The sequence below is a fragment of the Ambystoma mexicanum genome, chromosome 6q, assembly GCF_040938575.1.
Source record: "Ambystoma mexicanum isolate Mex_15411 chromosome 6q, UKY_AmexF1_1, whole genome shotgun sequence".
Lineage (NCBI taxonomy): Eukaryota > Metazoa > Chordata > Amphibia > Caudata > Ambystomatidae > Ambystoma > Ambystoma mexicanum.
Genome location: NC_090937.1, coordinates 251,656,866 through 251,670,469, shown reverse-complemented (window position 1 = coordinate 251,670,469; position 13,604 = coordinate 251,656,866). Strand labels below are relative to the sequence as shown.

General features: G+C 46.5%; 1 protein-coding gene across 2 annotated transcripts in view; it reads right to left on the bottom strand.

Annotated features, from left to right (window-relative positions):
* The window catches only part of TRMT10A (tRNA methyltransferase 10A), a 477,951-nt gene that overhangs the window by 250,264 nt on the left and 214,083 nt on the right, over positions 1 to 13,604 (bottom strand). The window lies entirely within an intron of this gene.

Below are 13,604 nucleotides of genomic sequence, written 5' to 3'. Positions count from 1 at the left end.
GAAGGCAGGTACTTGCTGATATGGGGCATGCTGGAGGGCACCCGTATATGCATAGTAAACTCGTACTTCCCCCAGCATGGTATACCCTCTTTCCTCAAGGAGATGTGCGCTAAACTCGTGCTCCACAGAGACCATAGCCTCCTGTGGGGAGGCGACTTCAACTGCGTCATTAATGTGGAATTGGATAGATCCACCACACCACGCCAAAACAATAATCTCCCTGCGCTGGCCCTCCACAGAACAATTGAAGACCTGCACATGGTGGACACCTGGCGAGACCTTCACCCCACAGACAGATCATATTCATTCTACTCTGCCCCCCATAATCTGCACACCAGGATAGACTACCTCTTCATAAACAACGAACTGACCCCCCAGGTCGAGTCCGCAGAGTACCTGGGCAGATCAATCTCAGATCACTCCCCACTATTAGTGCAATTCAGCCTGCGACCCCCCCTACCTCCTATCCCAACGTGGCGTATGCCAGTGGAGACACTATCTGACCCTGCATTTAAGGACCACCTGGCTGAGAAACTAGAGGAGTATATAGAGATCAATAAGGGATCAGTAGTGAAATGGAGTACTCTCTGGGAGGCAATGAAGGTGGTGACGAGGGGAGAGGTGATTGCTGAGGCGGGTGGAATCAGGAAACAATTGAGGAGGGAACTGGGGGCCAAGGAGGAAAAGATCAAGCACCTCGAAAGCAACTCCCCCCCCACAACTGATACAGAGAGCAAGTTGAGAGAAATTAGGGAGGAATGCAGAACAGCATGGGAAAGGCTCTCGAAGTTTGACTTCTCTACCCGCACCATGAAAGCCCATAAAGAGGCGGATAAGCCAGGCAGGATACTAGCCTGGTTGTGCCGGAAGGAACATCCGAAGCAGGCCCTTACAGAGATCAGAGACAGTAACGGCACAAGCCACAAAACACAACAAGCAATAAACAAGGCCTTCACTGACTTCTATGCGGAATTATATGCTCACAGCGACCTTATACTCGAGTCAGACATAAGAGACACCCTCGAAGAAGTAGACCTACCTAAACTGGCCCCCGAGCAAAGAAATATGCTAGGAGAGGTCATTACGATCGAAGACATCACCGACGCGATTAGGTCCCTCTCCACAAGCAAGACCCCTGGGACCGATGGCCTTACCCCCGAGTTCTACAAGACATACGAAAAGATTCTCTCTCCCATACTACACGAAGTCTACGCGGAGGCATTCGAGACAGGCACGCTGCCAGGCACCATGAGAGAGACCCTCATAGTACCGATGCTCAAGCCAGGAAAACCACCTGAAAAATGTGACTCATATCGCCCACTTGCGCTCCTAAATTATGATAGCAAAATTCTCACGACCATACTCGCTAAAAGGCTCTCAAAGGTTATAGGCTCCCTGGTACATGAGGACCAGTGTGGTTTTGTCCCTGGACGCAACACTACAGCCAATTTGAGAAGGCTTCAGCACATAATGGCACAGACAGAGGAATACAAAGAAGACCTGGCAGTCCTCTCGCTCGATGCCATCAAGGCCTTCGACTCGATCTACTGGGAGTGGCTAACCGAAACCCTGAGGGAGTTTGGACTGGGTGAATACTTCATCCGATGGGTCAAGGTCCTTTACAGTAACCCAGTGGCAAGAGTCAAGACAGGGGGCTTGGTGTCGGGAGCCTGGGCTATTCAGAGGGGAACCAGACAAGGATGCCCGCTCTCGCCAATGCTATATATACTAGGCCTGGAACCAGTAGCAATTTATTTCAGGAAACAGCTGTTTGATGCGGGCATAAGTATTGGCGGTACGGACAACATCATTTCCTTGTACGCAGACGATGTTCTTCTATACCTTCGAGACCCCCAGATAAATGCCCCGATAGCCCTAGACATCTTAGACAATTTTTCGAGATACTCAGGCATAAAGTTCAGTCGACAGAAATCATCCGCCTTCCCTTTGGCTGGCCTTAGGAGGAAGAGTACAGAGGAGCTACCTGAGATTGGGATTCAGTGGCAATCTGAGTCCTTCCGCTACCTAGGCATCACCATAAAGCATACACCAATCTCCACTCACGAATGCAACACTGAAGCCGCATTATCGGGGGTACGGAACTCCATCAAATTCTGGACAAAACTACCACTATCAATGATGGGCAGAGCTGCAATATCTAAAATGATAATTCTACCTAGATTCCTTTATTACTTCACCAACATAATATACTACATTCCTCCATCCTTCTTCAGGAAGCTAGAATCCCTGATCCGAGACTTTCTTTGGGGACGAACCAGGCACAGGATCACTCTGAACATCCTCACACTTCCCTACTCCGCTGGAGGAATCCAACTACCCGATTTCCAGGGATATTATCTGGCGGCACAACTAACACATGTCGCCAAATGGCTGAGCGATGAGTCCATGGCTGAGACGAACCTTCTCTGCCAGCTGACCTCACCCCTGCATCCTAAAGAGCTAATATGGAACAACAAAATAGGGCCCCCTGACCCGCCCATAATTGTGCAGGTGGGTCGACAGGTGTGGAAAAGGACTAGATCTATGCTGGGCTTGAAGCACCCATACTCACCCGAGATTCCCATTCTTGCTGACGTATGTGGAGCCCCCGATGACCTATCAATAATGAGAAGATGGGAGAACTGTGGTGTCTACACGTGGGGGGACATGTTTGACGAAGGGCAATTCAGAGACTTTGAATCACTACAAGGAAACGAGGGGCTCGCCCCGTGCCACTACCTATGGTACCAAAAGGTTAAATCTATTGCCAAGAAGAAATGGAATGTGTGGCCTGAGGAACCCGAAACACACGCCCTGATCCAAGAGATGCACGGAGTCAGCGACGGTTGGAAACCAACATCAAGACTATATACCCAAATAAACGACCGATCGAACCCTAGAAGTACACGCTTGAAAGAGAAATGGGAATCTGACCTGGGGACCGAAATCACGGAGGGAGAATGGTCTAGAGCCCTAGCATACCCGAAGGAGATATCCAGGAACGCCAGGTTCAGGCTAATACAGCTCAATGTCTTATATAGGACCTACATGACCCCACATAGAATATCCGCCTTCAATGACAAAGTCAGCCCGATGTGCCCATGGTGCCCCTCCGACCACGCTGACATGATCCACATGTTTTGGACCTGCCCTAAATCTCAGAGACTATGGTTCGCTGCTGAACAGACGTGCAGGAAAGCTGGCCTGGAGACATATGAATGGACACCGAAAGAATGCCTCTTAGGCACCTACCCGAGGCTAAGCAAGATCAAGCACTTGATGAAACTAATGGACATAGCATGTGTACTGATAAAAAGAACGATCGCAATGGCCTGGAAATCCCCAGCAGGCCCCAGGTACGAACCTTGGATTAGGGAGATGGAAAGATGGACGATAGCAGAAACTGGAGCATGGGAGGAGGGAAGCAATCGGGGAGGCGAAGACTCGAGCTCCACACTTGAGGCCTGGAAGATCCTTCTGAGAGACATGATCTTCTCGTCGACCTATAAACCTCCCTGAATCAACCACCCACAAATGTTGCAATGGCCAAGGTTGTACACTGTCGCATCCAGCCTGCACGAGCCACCCCCCCTCTGCGTACCTCAAAGACCATTCAGAGCCCAACGGAATAGAGACAGGGGTTCACCTCCACAAGCAAAGTCCACAATAACTCGGAGACCAAGAGGCAGTCACTGTTATCACTTTTACTTCTTTGTTTCTTTTCCCTTTTTTTTCCTCTTGTTTGTTCCGTTCACAGTTCAATATTACTCATAACTAATATGGCATAAGTGATATGCAACTCAAGATTGATACAAACCAGGAGTGTAATGGTCCGCAATATAACTGTAAATGTTAAATGCCAATAAAAACATTTCAAAATAAAAAAATGGAGGATCTTCAGCATAGCAGGACACATGAGCATGTACTTAAGTCCTAGCTATCTGAGCTTTGCCGTAATGGGCACAAATGTGTTTCTGGTCCTCTGTACTGTCGGGGTGTAATCCGGATAGTGATTCTAGAGCTGTTGCGTAATATCTGGCCTCCTTCCCTGGAGTGTCGTAGAATCACCGCCCTGTCGCGGAAGTTAAGGATCCTTGCTATCACTGGTCTAGGGTGGGACCCCTGGGGTGGTCGCTTCTGGAGGGATCAGTGAGCTCTTTCGACCGCAAACCCCTGCGATAGATTACCAGGGCCAATCTCTTGCAGCACTAAGTTTTCAATGTCGGAGACACAGAGGTCGTGTCACGTACCACAGGGCCTTCTGGCAGGCCAAGTACCCATATATTGTTCCTTCGGCATCTACACACGGCATCCCTGGCGCGCATTTCAGGTGTGGCATTTTGTTTTTTTCCAGTTCTTTAATCCTCGCCCCAAGATCTTTGATGGTGACCAGAGTGTCATTTAGTAGAGATTCTGCGGTGGAGACCCTTTCTGAGAGATGCCTAACATCCTGTCAGAGTAATTGTATATCGATCTTCACCTCATCTATCTTGTTCTCCAAAGGGGCTCGTAGGGCAGCAACTGCGGCTACAACTTGGCTCTCAGGCGGGAGACTGTTCTGCCGGCTGTTCCGTGTTTGACGCCGGGGGTGCATCTGCATGTTTATTTCGGCTAACGAACGATTCCATAATGGTGGCCTTCCTTTTTTGTTTCGTAGGGGTTGTAAGGGAGGCGTGGGAGATGTTCCTCCACACTACACGGCCAAGTGACCAAGTTCAGGGGAAAACAGGGCACAGTACTCCATGCCCAGTGTGCCCCCAGGCACCAGTATTGTGATCACTAACGTCAGGGTTTTTTCCGTAGCCCGGGCGGGCAGAACCAGAAATATGGTCACTGGGCTGGTGCAGCAGAGCAACGGAGAGGAAGGAGCAGTGTAGCTATAGCATTCCCAGCTTCGGGATCTTGTGGTGGCCCCTTGGCTTCAGCAGGGATTACCCGCTCGGTTCTGTAGTTCAAGGGTAATGTAGGAAAGTGTCAGCGTAAGGGTCCACCTGCTGGGTTGCCAGATCGTGTCCACAACCCCAACGGGTCAGGTATCGGGCCGTTTATGAGCTTGTGCTAGCAGAGTATGGGGCTAATGTTGTCATGAGGGGTAGGAATACTCAGCCAGGGTAACTGTAATGTTGGTGTATGACAGCGCACTATCTTGATGCTCCAAGCTTGAGCTGCAGATTGCAGTCCAGTACCTCAGGGTTCTGCGTTCGCTTCACTGACGCCGGGAGGCAGAGCAGACCTCCAGGCAAGTATGGCCCCAGCAAGTAATGGGGTACGGCCAGACCTCTTCAATTCTCTGCTCTGGTTCTGTTCCGCCGGGGCAAGGACGTTTCCTTCTGTTTGCGCACCCAGCGGCACACGTGTGTAAGTCGCCGATGCAGCTTCAATGTGGCAGGTAGTCAATCACAAGCTTAGGGCAGGGATTTAGCCAGCAAGTCGCAGGGGAGAGTCCAGACCTTAGTGTGCAGTTTTAATCACCTGCACCAGAGAGCTAGCCCTTTAGCTGTACAGCTTGGCAACGGCCGCCATATTGGGTCGCAGAATGCTGAGGGTTTTGACATGGGTTTCTCATCTGTACTAACTCCAATTTTCGTCAGGAGAAAGATGATTGACTTAACGGTAGTTTCCCCTACATGGGGATGTCTTTCGGTATAGGAATCAAGTTCAGTTGATAGTCGCTATCAGATCAGGCCAGGATCTTAGTGGGAGCTCGAGTCAGTCACAGCTTCACTGCATGAGCCTGTGCCATGCCCGCCCTAACAAAAAGGCTTAATGTTTTCTTGCAAAAGCTGCAGTAATATACTCACAAAAATCATTAATAAAAACGCGCCTCCACACATGACAGAACAAAAGTCATTGCATCAGAAACATTCCTGATATTGGCAATAAAATACATTTTCAGCCATATACCCCTTAGATCAAATAACTTTGGGCAGATAAATAGAAAGTGATTTAAGTCCTCATCAGTCCCACATCTACCTATACAGAGCTTTGTGTTATAAAACATTAAATCGTACCATTGCAATAATGCGCCTTTGCACTGGCGAGCGGATAGCGCTCAAGGAACAATTCTCAGTATAGGTACGACACGCCCTCATCAAATACCCTAGCGAGCGTAGTTTTTCCATACTATTTAATGCAAGGTCAAAATTTCTTTTTCTGGCTTTCATGCGTAGTTGCTTTGTCATCAGGCCATCCCTCAGTTCATCAACATCAAAGACAATTCCCTATTTTGTACACAAACTGGAACAGTTCTTATACCATACGTCCCCACCTTTGCTAATTCCTCCCTCACGTTCACAATTTTGGGGTTCATCGGCAGGGATGCAATGCAATTTGGGGCAAAATTCTAAAAACCTGAATTCGGCCTGTACGCCAATATTTAAGACCCTGGTCTTGTTACGCTCACCTGATCTCCACGGGGGCGCCGAACGGAGCTGGATGTTCTGGTGATGAGTGGTTCCTTGTGCCCCCCTCTGACTTCGTCACGAAAGCAGGTTTGCCTAAAAATGTTAAATCAAACGTTACCCAACCATAAGGACGAGGGTAACTCCTGGGGGTGTCGTCTTGATTAACCAGTGGTATGGACCAGTCCGCCGCACTCCCACTGAGGTATGAAAGAACAAAAGCCACTTTTGCTTGATCGTTCGGAAAGGCCACTGGCCTGCATAGGAAGTGCAGGCGGCACTGGTTCATAAAAACCGTAAACCGTTTGGGATCACCCGCAAAGCGTTCTGGTGGAGCCAAAAGTATGGCTCCCGGAAGGACCACTTGCACTGGATTACTTGACTGAGTTGGGACTGATGCCCCCATTGTTGGCAACGGCATGTGGCCAGCCTGGGCTTGAAGTGGTTGCCTGGCTAAATCATCGGTACGCTCTTTTGCAATAATCAGTTCTCTTCTTAGAGCGTTAGTCTCTTGTCGAGCCAAATGCACCTCTGCTCGGAGTTCCCCCAAAAGTTGAGCTAATTGGTCGGTCTCCGAGGTTTCCATGGCGCCCAGGTAGAGGTTTGTGTGAGGCTTTGCGTTCTGTTATGCTCACCTGATCTCCACGGGGGCGCCAAACGGATCTGGACGTTCTGGTGATCAGTGGTTCCTTGTGCCCCCCTCTGACTTCGCCACGAAAGCAGGTTTGCCTAAAAATGTTAAATCAAATGTTACCCAACCATAAGGATGAGGGCAACTCCCGCTTCCTGTGACCTCCTCTTGCACCACTCTGCTATGTCTCACCTTTGTATTGTGAATGGCGGGCTCTCCATCTTGCGTCTCTATGCAGGGGTGCGTAGAAGTTTTAGGATCTAGTTACTTAACTGATCCTGCAGAGTTCCAAAAAACTGTGACTCAATAGGTAAGTCTCTTTCCAATGGTATGGATTGCTTAAGAGTTCAAGTTGTAAAGTCCACTCCTGTGCCCCTTCCTACAGGTTCCCCCTCATGCTTAATATGGAGCGAGGTCCTTTTCAGGAATGGTAGCTGGCTTCCAAAGGTAAGTTTTGCGCCAGCGCTATGCGAAAGTTTTTCCCCACGGTTTTGTTCTCTGCACAACTAACCTGCTGTTCTTTGCATTCTGCAGGTGTGGAATCTCCAGAACAGAGTTTGCGTGAAGATGTATTGCGGGTCCGCGAAGAATTGCTGTCTCTGGGTGAGTAGCGGCGTTGTGCAAGATTTTAAGTCTAAATGAGGCTTTCCCCACTGCGCGACTAACCTGATGTCTTCTTTTAGGTTTCTACAGATGTGGCAGCTCCGGAGCGGCGATCGGATGATGGGCGGCGATCGCGTGATGGTGCTCCGATGGACCGCTGGACTGAGCCGGCTTCTGTTAAGTATTAGCGTTGCGCTGAATAGCGATGTAGCTTGCGTGGTCTGCGCAGCTAACCTGGTGTCCTCTCCCCTGCAGCTCGGCAGTAACAGAGACTCCAGGAATACCGAGATGGAAAATCAGGTAAGTGTCTTGTGCTGCTCTCTTTTCTCTCTTTCTTCCTTGCAGGTAGCTCGAGACAACTGGACGGGCGTAGCTGAAGACTGGCCTGGAGTTTGCAGACACGGTGAGCGTTACGCTGCAGGAGTGCAGAATAACGCGAAGCATGTTCTGTACAAAGGGCATGGCTTATATAGTCTTCAGAAAGTAGTCCTTAGGAAAAGTAGTCCCAGCAACCACACCCAAGCAAATAGTTCCTTAGGCAAGTAGTCCCTTCAGCCCACTTCAAATTGGTTTACACGTGCTTCACTGGGTTTGAACCTTGTCATGTTGGGGATGACAGTATGAGCCTGGCGCCAACAGTGCCAGGACCGAATCCAGGAGGCCCCTGTGAGACCCTTTGGGGCCTTTAAGGCCCCCATGGAACCCAAAGCCCTGGGCATGTTGGTCTGCACCTGACGTTTGGGGGTATGGACCGTGACAGGTCTCTAGCGGAAGAGAAGCTCCCGGGGTACTGGATATCAGACCTAACAGCTTTCTCAGACAGATATATAAAATACGATTCAACAAGCTGCAGCTCGCACTTCCCCACAACTCACTGCCATACAATATAGCAGAATAAATCTTGGCATCAAGGGCTTGAATACATTTATCAAAGCGAAAACCACCACATTTTTGATAAAAAGACCTGAGCCCACACAAACCGGTACTTAAGCGGTTCTCCACCAGGGCTAGATGTGCAGATCACTGACAATTGCTTGCAAACATAACACCCAGGCAGCAGTATGAATCATTCACACTTAAATTCACATTATCTATGCATCAATACAAATTATTTTCATTTTTGGAGCCAAAACGACTATCTTGGTTTTCTTTAGGCTTAGTTTTAAACCACTGATTTTAAAATAATCAGATACATAGTTAAGGCTACTTAACCTTGGGCCTTGGAGGTCAAATCTAATAATACTGCATCATCTGCATAGAGTGGGGTACATCACCCCATTCAGACATGGAGGAAATGAACCTGGCAGATGTGAGACAGGCATAAAATCTGGTAAAATATAATAAACATAAGCGCAGCCAGGACACAACCCTGATGCACTTCTTTATTGGTGAAAAACTTGGTTGAAGGGCCTGCTCTAGAATGACCTCCAACAGAAGACCTAGTATTCGAGTATAAGCACACAATCAAGTGTAGCAAAGGAGCTAGTACGTCCAGTCTCTGGAGTTTAGCCCAGAGGTGAGGGCGATCGATGGAATCAAAGGCCTTTGCTAAATCCAAAAGGCCTGCATACATTCCTCCCCTTCTTATTCTCACATATTTAACCAAAACTGCTGAAAGCACAAAGACATGGTCCGATGTTGAGAAACTCTTTCTGAATCCAGCCTGATGGATGGGGAGCATCTTATTTTCCTCAATCCATGTCTCAAGCCTGCCCAGCAAGCAGTTAATACACATTTTTGAAATGCTATCCAATAATGAGATGCAGCGATAACCATGGGGATCTGTCCTAGAACCTTTTTTAAAGACTGGTTTAATTGAGCTCAGAGACCAGGAATGTGGAATGTTCCCCGATGCAGCAATTGTGTTAAGAAATGTTAGGAAGACTGGTATACACCATTCAGAGAACACCTGTATATTTCTGGTCAAATGCCATCAGGGCCCGTTGCTTTGCCTGGTTTGGTACCTAAAATAGCTTTTCCACTTCACCAACCAATAGAATAAGGCCTGTATCATCCTTAGATAGAAAATGAGGGATTAACATAATGGCCCTGAAGTGCTGGACCCACTCACGGTATGACATAGGACAAATCAAGTCTTGAGCACCCTTCCATGAAGCCACATGCCACCAGATTACAGAAAACGTTTATATCTTTATTGCGTATGGAAGTTTCTAATCTTTCCCAGTGGGATTCATAAAAATGTTTTCTTTAACCTCAGGAGTTTTTTGTAGTCTCCTCGATATACCTAGCACCCACAGTGTTATTATCAGCTTTAGCATTAAACCATAGAGCAAACTAGGCCCTACGGCACACCGCATCAAACCACGAGGCATCAGTATGCGCCCCTACACAGTACCCTGGCCAATCCTCTGGCGGAGAGGTACCTAGATTCCTGCATAGCTCAGCAATTAAAGTCATCAATCTCTCGCTAGTTATTAAAGTAGCAGCCAGGTCCTCTACAGAAGACTGCAACAAAAAAACTCTCCCACACAACTTCTGCATTGTCAAAAATGTCAGCCTATTGCCGTTTGGACAGTTTTCTTGATTTATGATCCAAAATCAAAATTGTTGCTACTTAAAGAAGGTTCTGGCCCAGTAATTGATGGTGCCATATTCCATCTAACAATTATCGGATCATGATCACTCCCATGCGTGCGTACTGACCTCAAAACTATCACCCTGCAAAAAGAATAACAGTCGACCAGGCAGTAGTCAAATAATGGCTAGACCATAGGTGTGTTTCAGGGGGGACATCATCCTGGGACCTCCCGTTTAGTTCAACCAAAGCAGTGGCATTTAAAAAAAAAAAGAGTCTAATAGAGAACCACGTGGGTCGCCAGACGCCAAGTTAATGTTTTGCTTGAAAATCCCCCAGGCTGCTTCTAAAAGGAGCCTATCAGCAGGTGCCCTCAGTTATGACAATTTGGCAATTCTTCCCTAGTTAGATCCATGATAAGACCGTTCAAGGAGACGTGAAGGGGTGAAGTACCAACCTTTAAAGAGATTGGGTTAGCAGAAGCTTTGGCAAGACTGCTGCCAGTGTACCAAGAGTTGTGAAGATGGCAGACTGAAGCACTTACATCCTTGAAGACCTCAATACCTGCCAGCCCCCTGACAGTTTAGAATACATGAATGAAGGTGGGTGTTTGTAAAAGAAAAGCAAATGTTACAACCCTTACAATACATGCAGCCGGATTCCTACACAAGATAAAATAGAGGAAACTTTAAGAAAGCTCAGTAATGCAAATACACCAGCACAATGTATTCTAGTTTGCACATGTGCCCTCCACCACACCACACAACTTTTATGGTACAAGGGGTTTGGAACACTGCCCAATCTAGAAACCAATAACATCCCCACTGTTGTGTTAGTGGATTCTGCACCCGATTTAGGCATTCCAAGTGACCACAATGCTTTCAAAAGCAGTTGAAATCGAACAATAAGCTTCAAGCTTCTTCATGAAAAACACAGGAGGCTTGTCTGGGGCTAATTGGAGGATAAACTTAAAATTGACACAAGAAGCCTATTAGCAAAGTGTTAGCCTGACCCTTGACTTTAAAGTTGCTCTCTTGGAGATGGATCTAAACAGATATTGGTGACTGCTATTGCCAATCTCATAACACCTCGCTGGAATCCATCATTTTGTTTTTATTTGTGGCGAGTGTTCCGGACCTCATTGAGAACCTGGTTAACAAGCAAAGTCAGGAGAGGTTGTAGAATAGGTTTAATGATTGGGGGGACACGGGCCAGTCCTAGGACAAGAGTGTAGTGGTAATGTAGGGAGTGGTTCTTTCCCTCCCCTTGATTTTCGTACTTTTCTTATTTTACAGTGTTGCATATATTTATCTAATATTATTGGTGTTTTTTAAAGTGCTACATTGCAACAGGTCACTTAAAACTACCCCTATCCTTTGAAACTGTACCTCTACTGGGCACATTTTAATGGAATACTTTAGGAGACCTTTTCCAGATTTATGAAGCTTGTGGGCAATCGATTTCTGTATGGACACCTTTTGCCACTATTCAATGGATTATTAACTGACATCCAATTTAATTATTTCTTGTGATATTGGAGAAACCACGGATTGACTTTATTGTGTTTCCATTATAATAGCACTCTGTTATGAACAAATAAGCTTTGACTTGGCGATTGGCAGAAACAAATAGCTTAAATATCTTCTAGACAAACTACGCGAAAAGAGTTGGTATCAGAATGGGAAAAATCAAGATTACAAAGAGCTATGTGCAATACAAAACTTTAACCTTGGTCTAAGGATTGACATTCATTCCATTTAACAAATAAACAAAATATTGCAATATGGACACTAATGCAGCATGAGATTACAAATATAATAATACATCAATAAAATATGAGCAACTGCCTTTGACAAGGCGATCAGAAGTAAAGAAAAACGGTCACCATAAAATATGCTCAATGTGTTGACAATCCTTGTTAGGGTTATTCTAATTAGCCTTAAAATAATATTCGGGAGATCCTATCATGACTGAGTAAAGAGACACTTCATACAAACACGGTTTACATGTTCAATCTTTCATTTTCCTTTCATAAAACACTTTCATCTTTCCACCTCCTTCAAGCAAGCCTGCAGTTTTGGGTTTAGCTGCAGGCTTTTTGACTAAGGTGCCGATGTAAACTATTATAAGCAATTACTCAGCCAGCAGACACACACCTCGCATAATAATGCCAATAAGTGGAGGATGAAGTGAACAGCCCCAAAAGCCAAAGCCTGTCCTGGGTGAGAGGAGTGGGGGTAGGCACCCATCGCACCCCGTGCAAGGGAGTCTATCAGGTTAGCCAGAGCGAGTACTGCCCCAGGGATGACATGTGAGAGTGGCACCCTAGTCCCCGGCTTTCCCGAGTGCCCCAATGTGTGCTGAGCTGGTGGTACCACTCTCCCTACCTCAACACCCATCAACACTACGAGAATGTACCAACAGCCATCTTTTCTGAGATGCATAGAAATAATAAAACAAGCCAGAGAGATTGCTCCTGCTTGATGAACTGGTGCCATTTTATGGGATCTAATCTTTGACAGGATAGGTATGTTCAGTGGCACAGTGCAATTCTAGCAGTTTGGGATATAACCAGGAGATTCTTGGGCAGACAATGGGCACAAGACTGGGGTAACTCCACGCTTTGCTGGTGGCCAGAAATGGAGTGGATTGGAAATACATCATGATCTTGGAGCTGGAACATATCTTCTAAATGAAAAATATAATTCTAAGGTGCACAGAGCTGAATTTCGACATAGATAATAGTGGAGAACCATTCATATTCTAATCGCAGAACATGGATTATTTTTAACATGCGTTGTGCTGCTATGGCTTTCATTGTATTCCCCATTTAGTGCACATGCACAATTTTTGATAACTTCTATAGAGTAAATCCCATTTTTGATTTGCAACCAAACCATTTTCTATGTTTTTTATTTCTTGAAGCCTGTGCGCTGCAAACGCCAGGAAACTCTGTTTTAGAAAACACCATTTTTTATTTTCATTTTCATTTTTCCAGGGCCCACGTGGCTGTGTCCAGAAGCCCATCGTCCATACTGTGGAAAGCAGGTAAAAACGTCCTTTTTGATATACAAAGGGATGTCTGAATGGACAATTGTACTCGGCCACGTTCTTCGTGGACTTCACACCTGGTGACCTAAGCTACATTGATAGAAGTCAGTTCATGGTGGTACTGATCTATATGTTGTGTAACAGTCTGACTTAGTTCTGCAAGAAAACCTTCCTTTTGATGACTGATGGCTTACATTCTACGTGATTCTGTATAATAAAATGCATATATTTTTAACACCACAAATGAAGCGCTGCATTCACATTTTTATGTAAAACACAGATTGTGAACTGGTAGGCTTTCCTATCAAACACAAGCCCTAGTAGTTTATTAGGTGTACCTAGGTGACCATATAAGCTGCAAAGCAACTCTCTGTACACATTT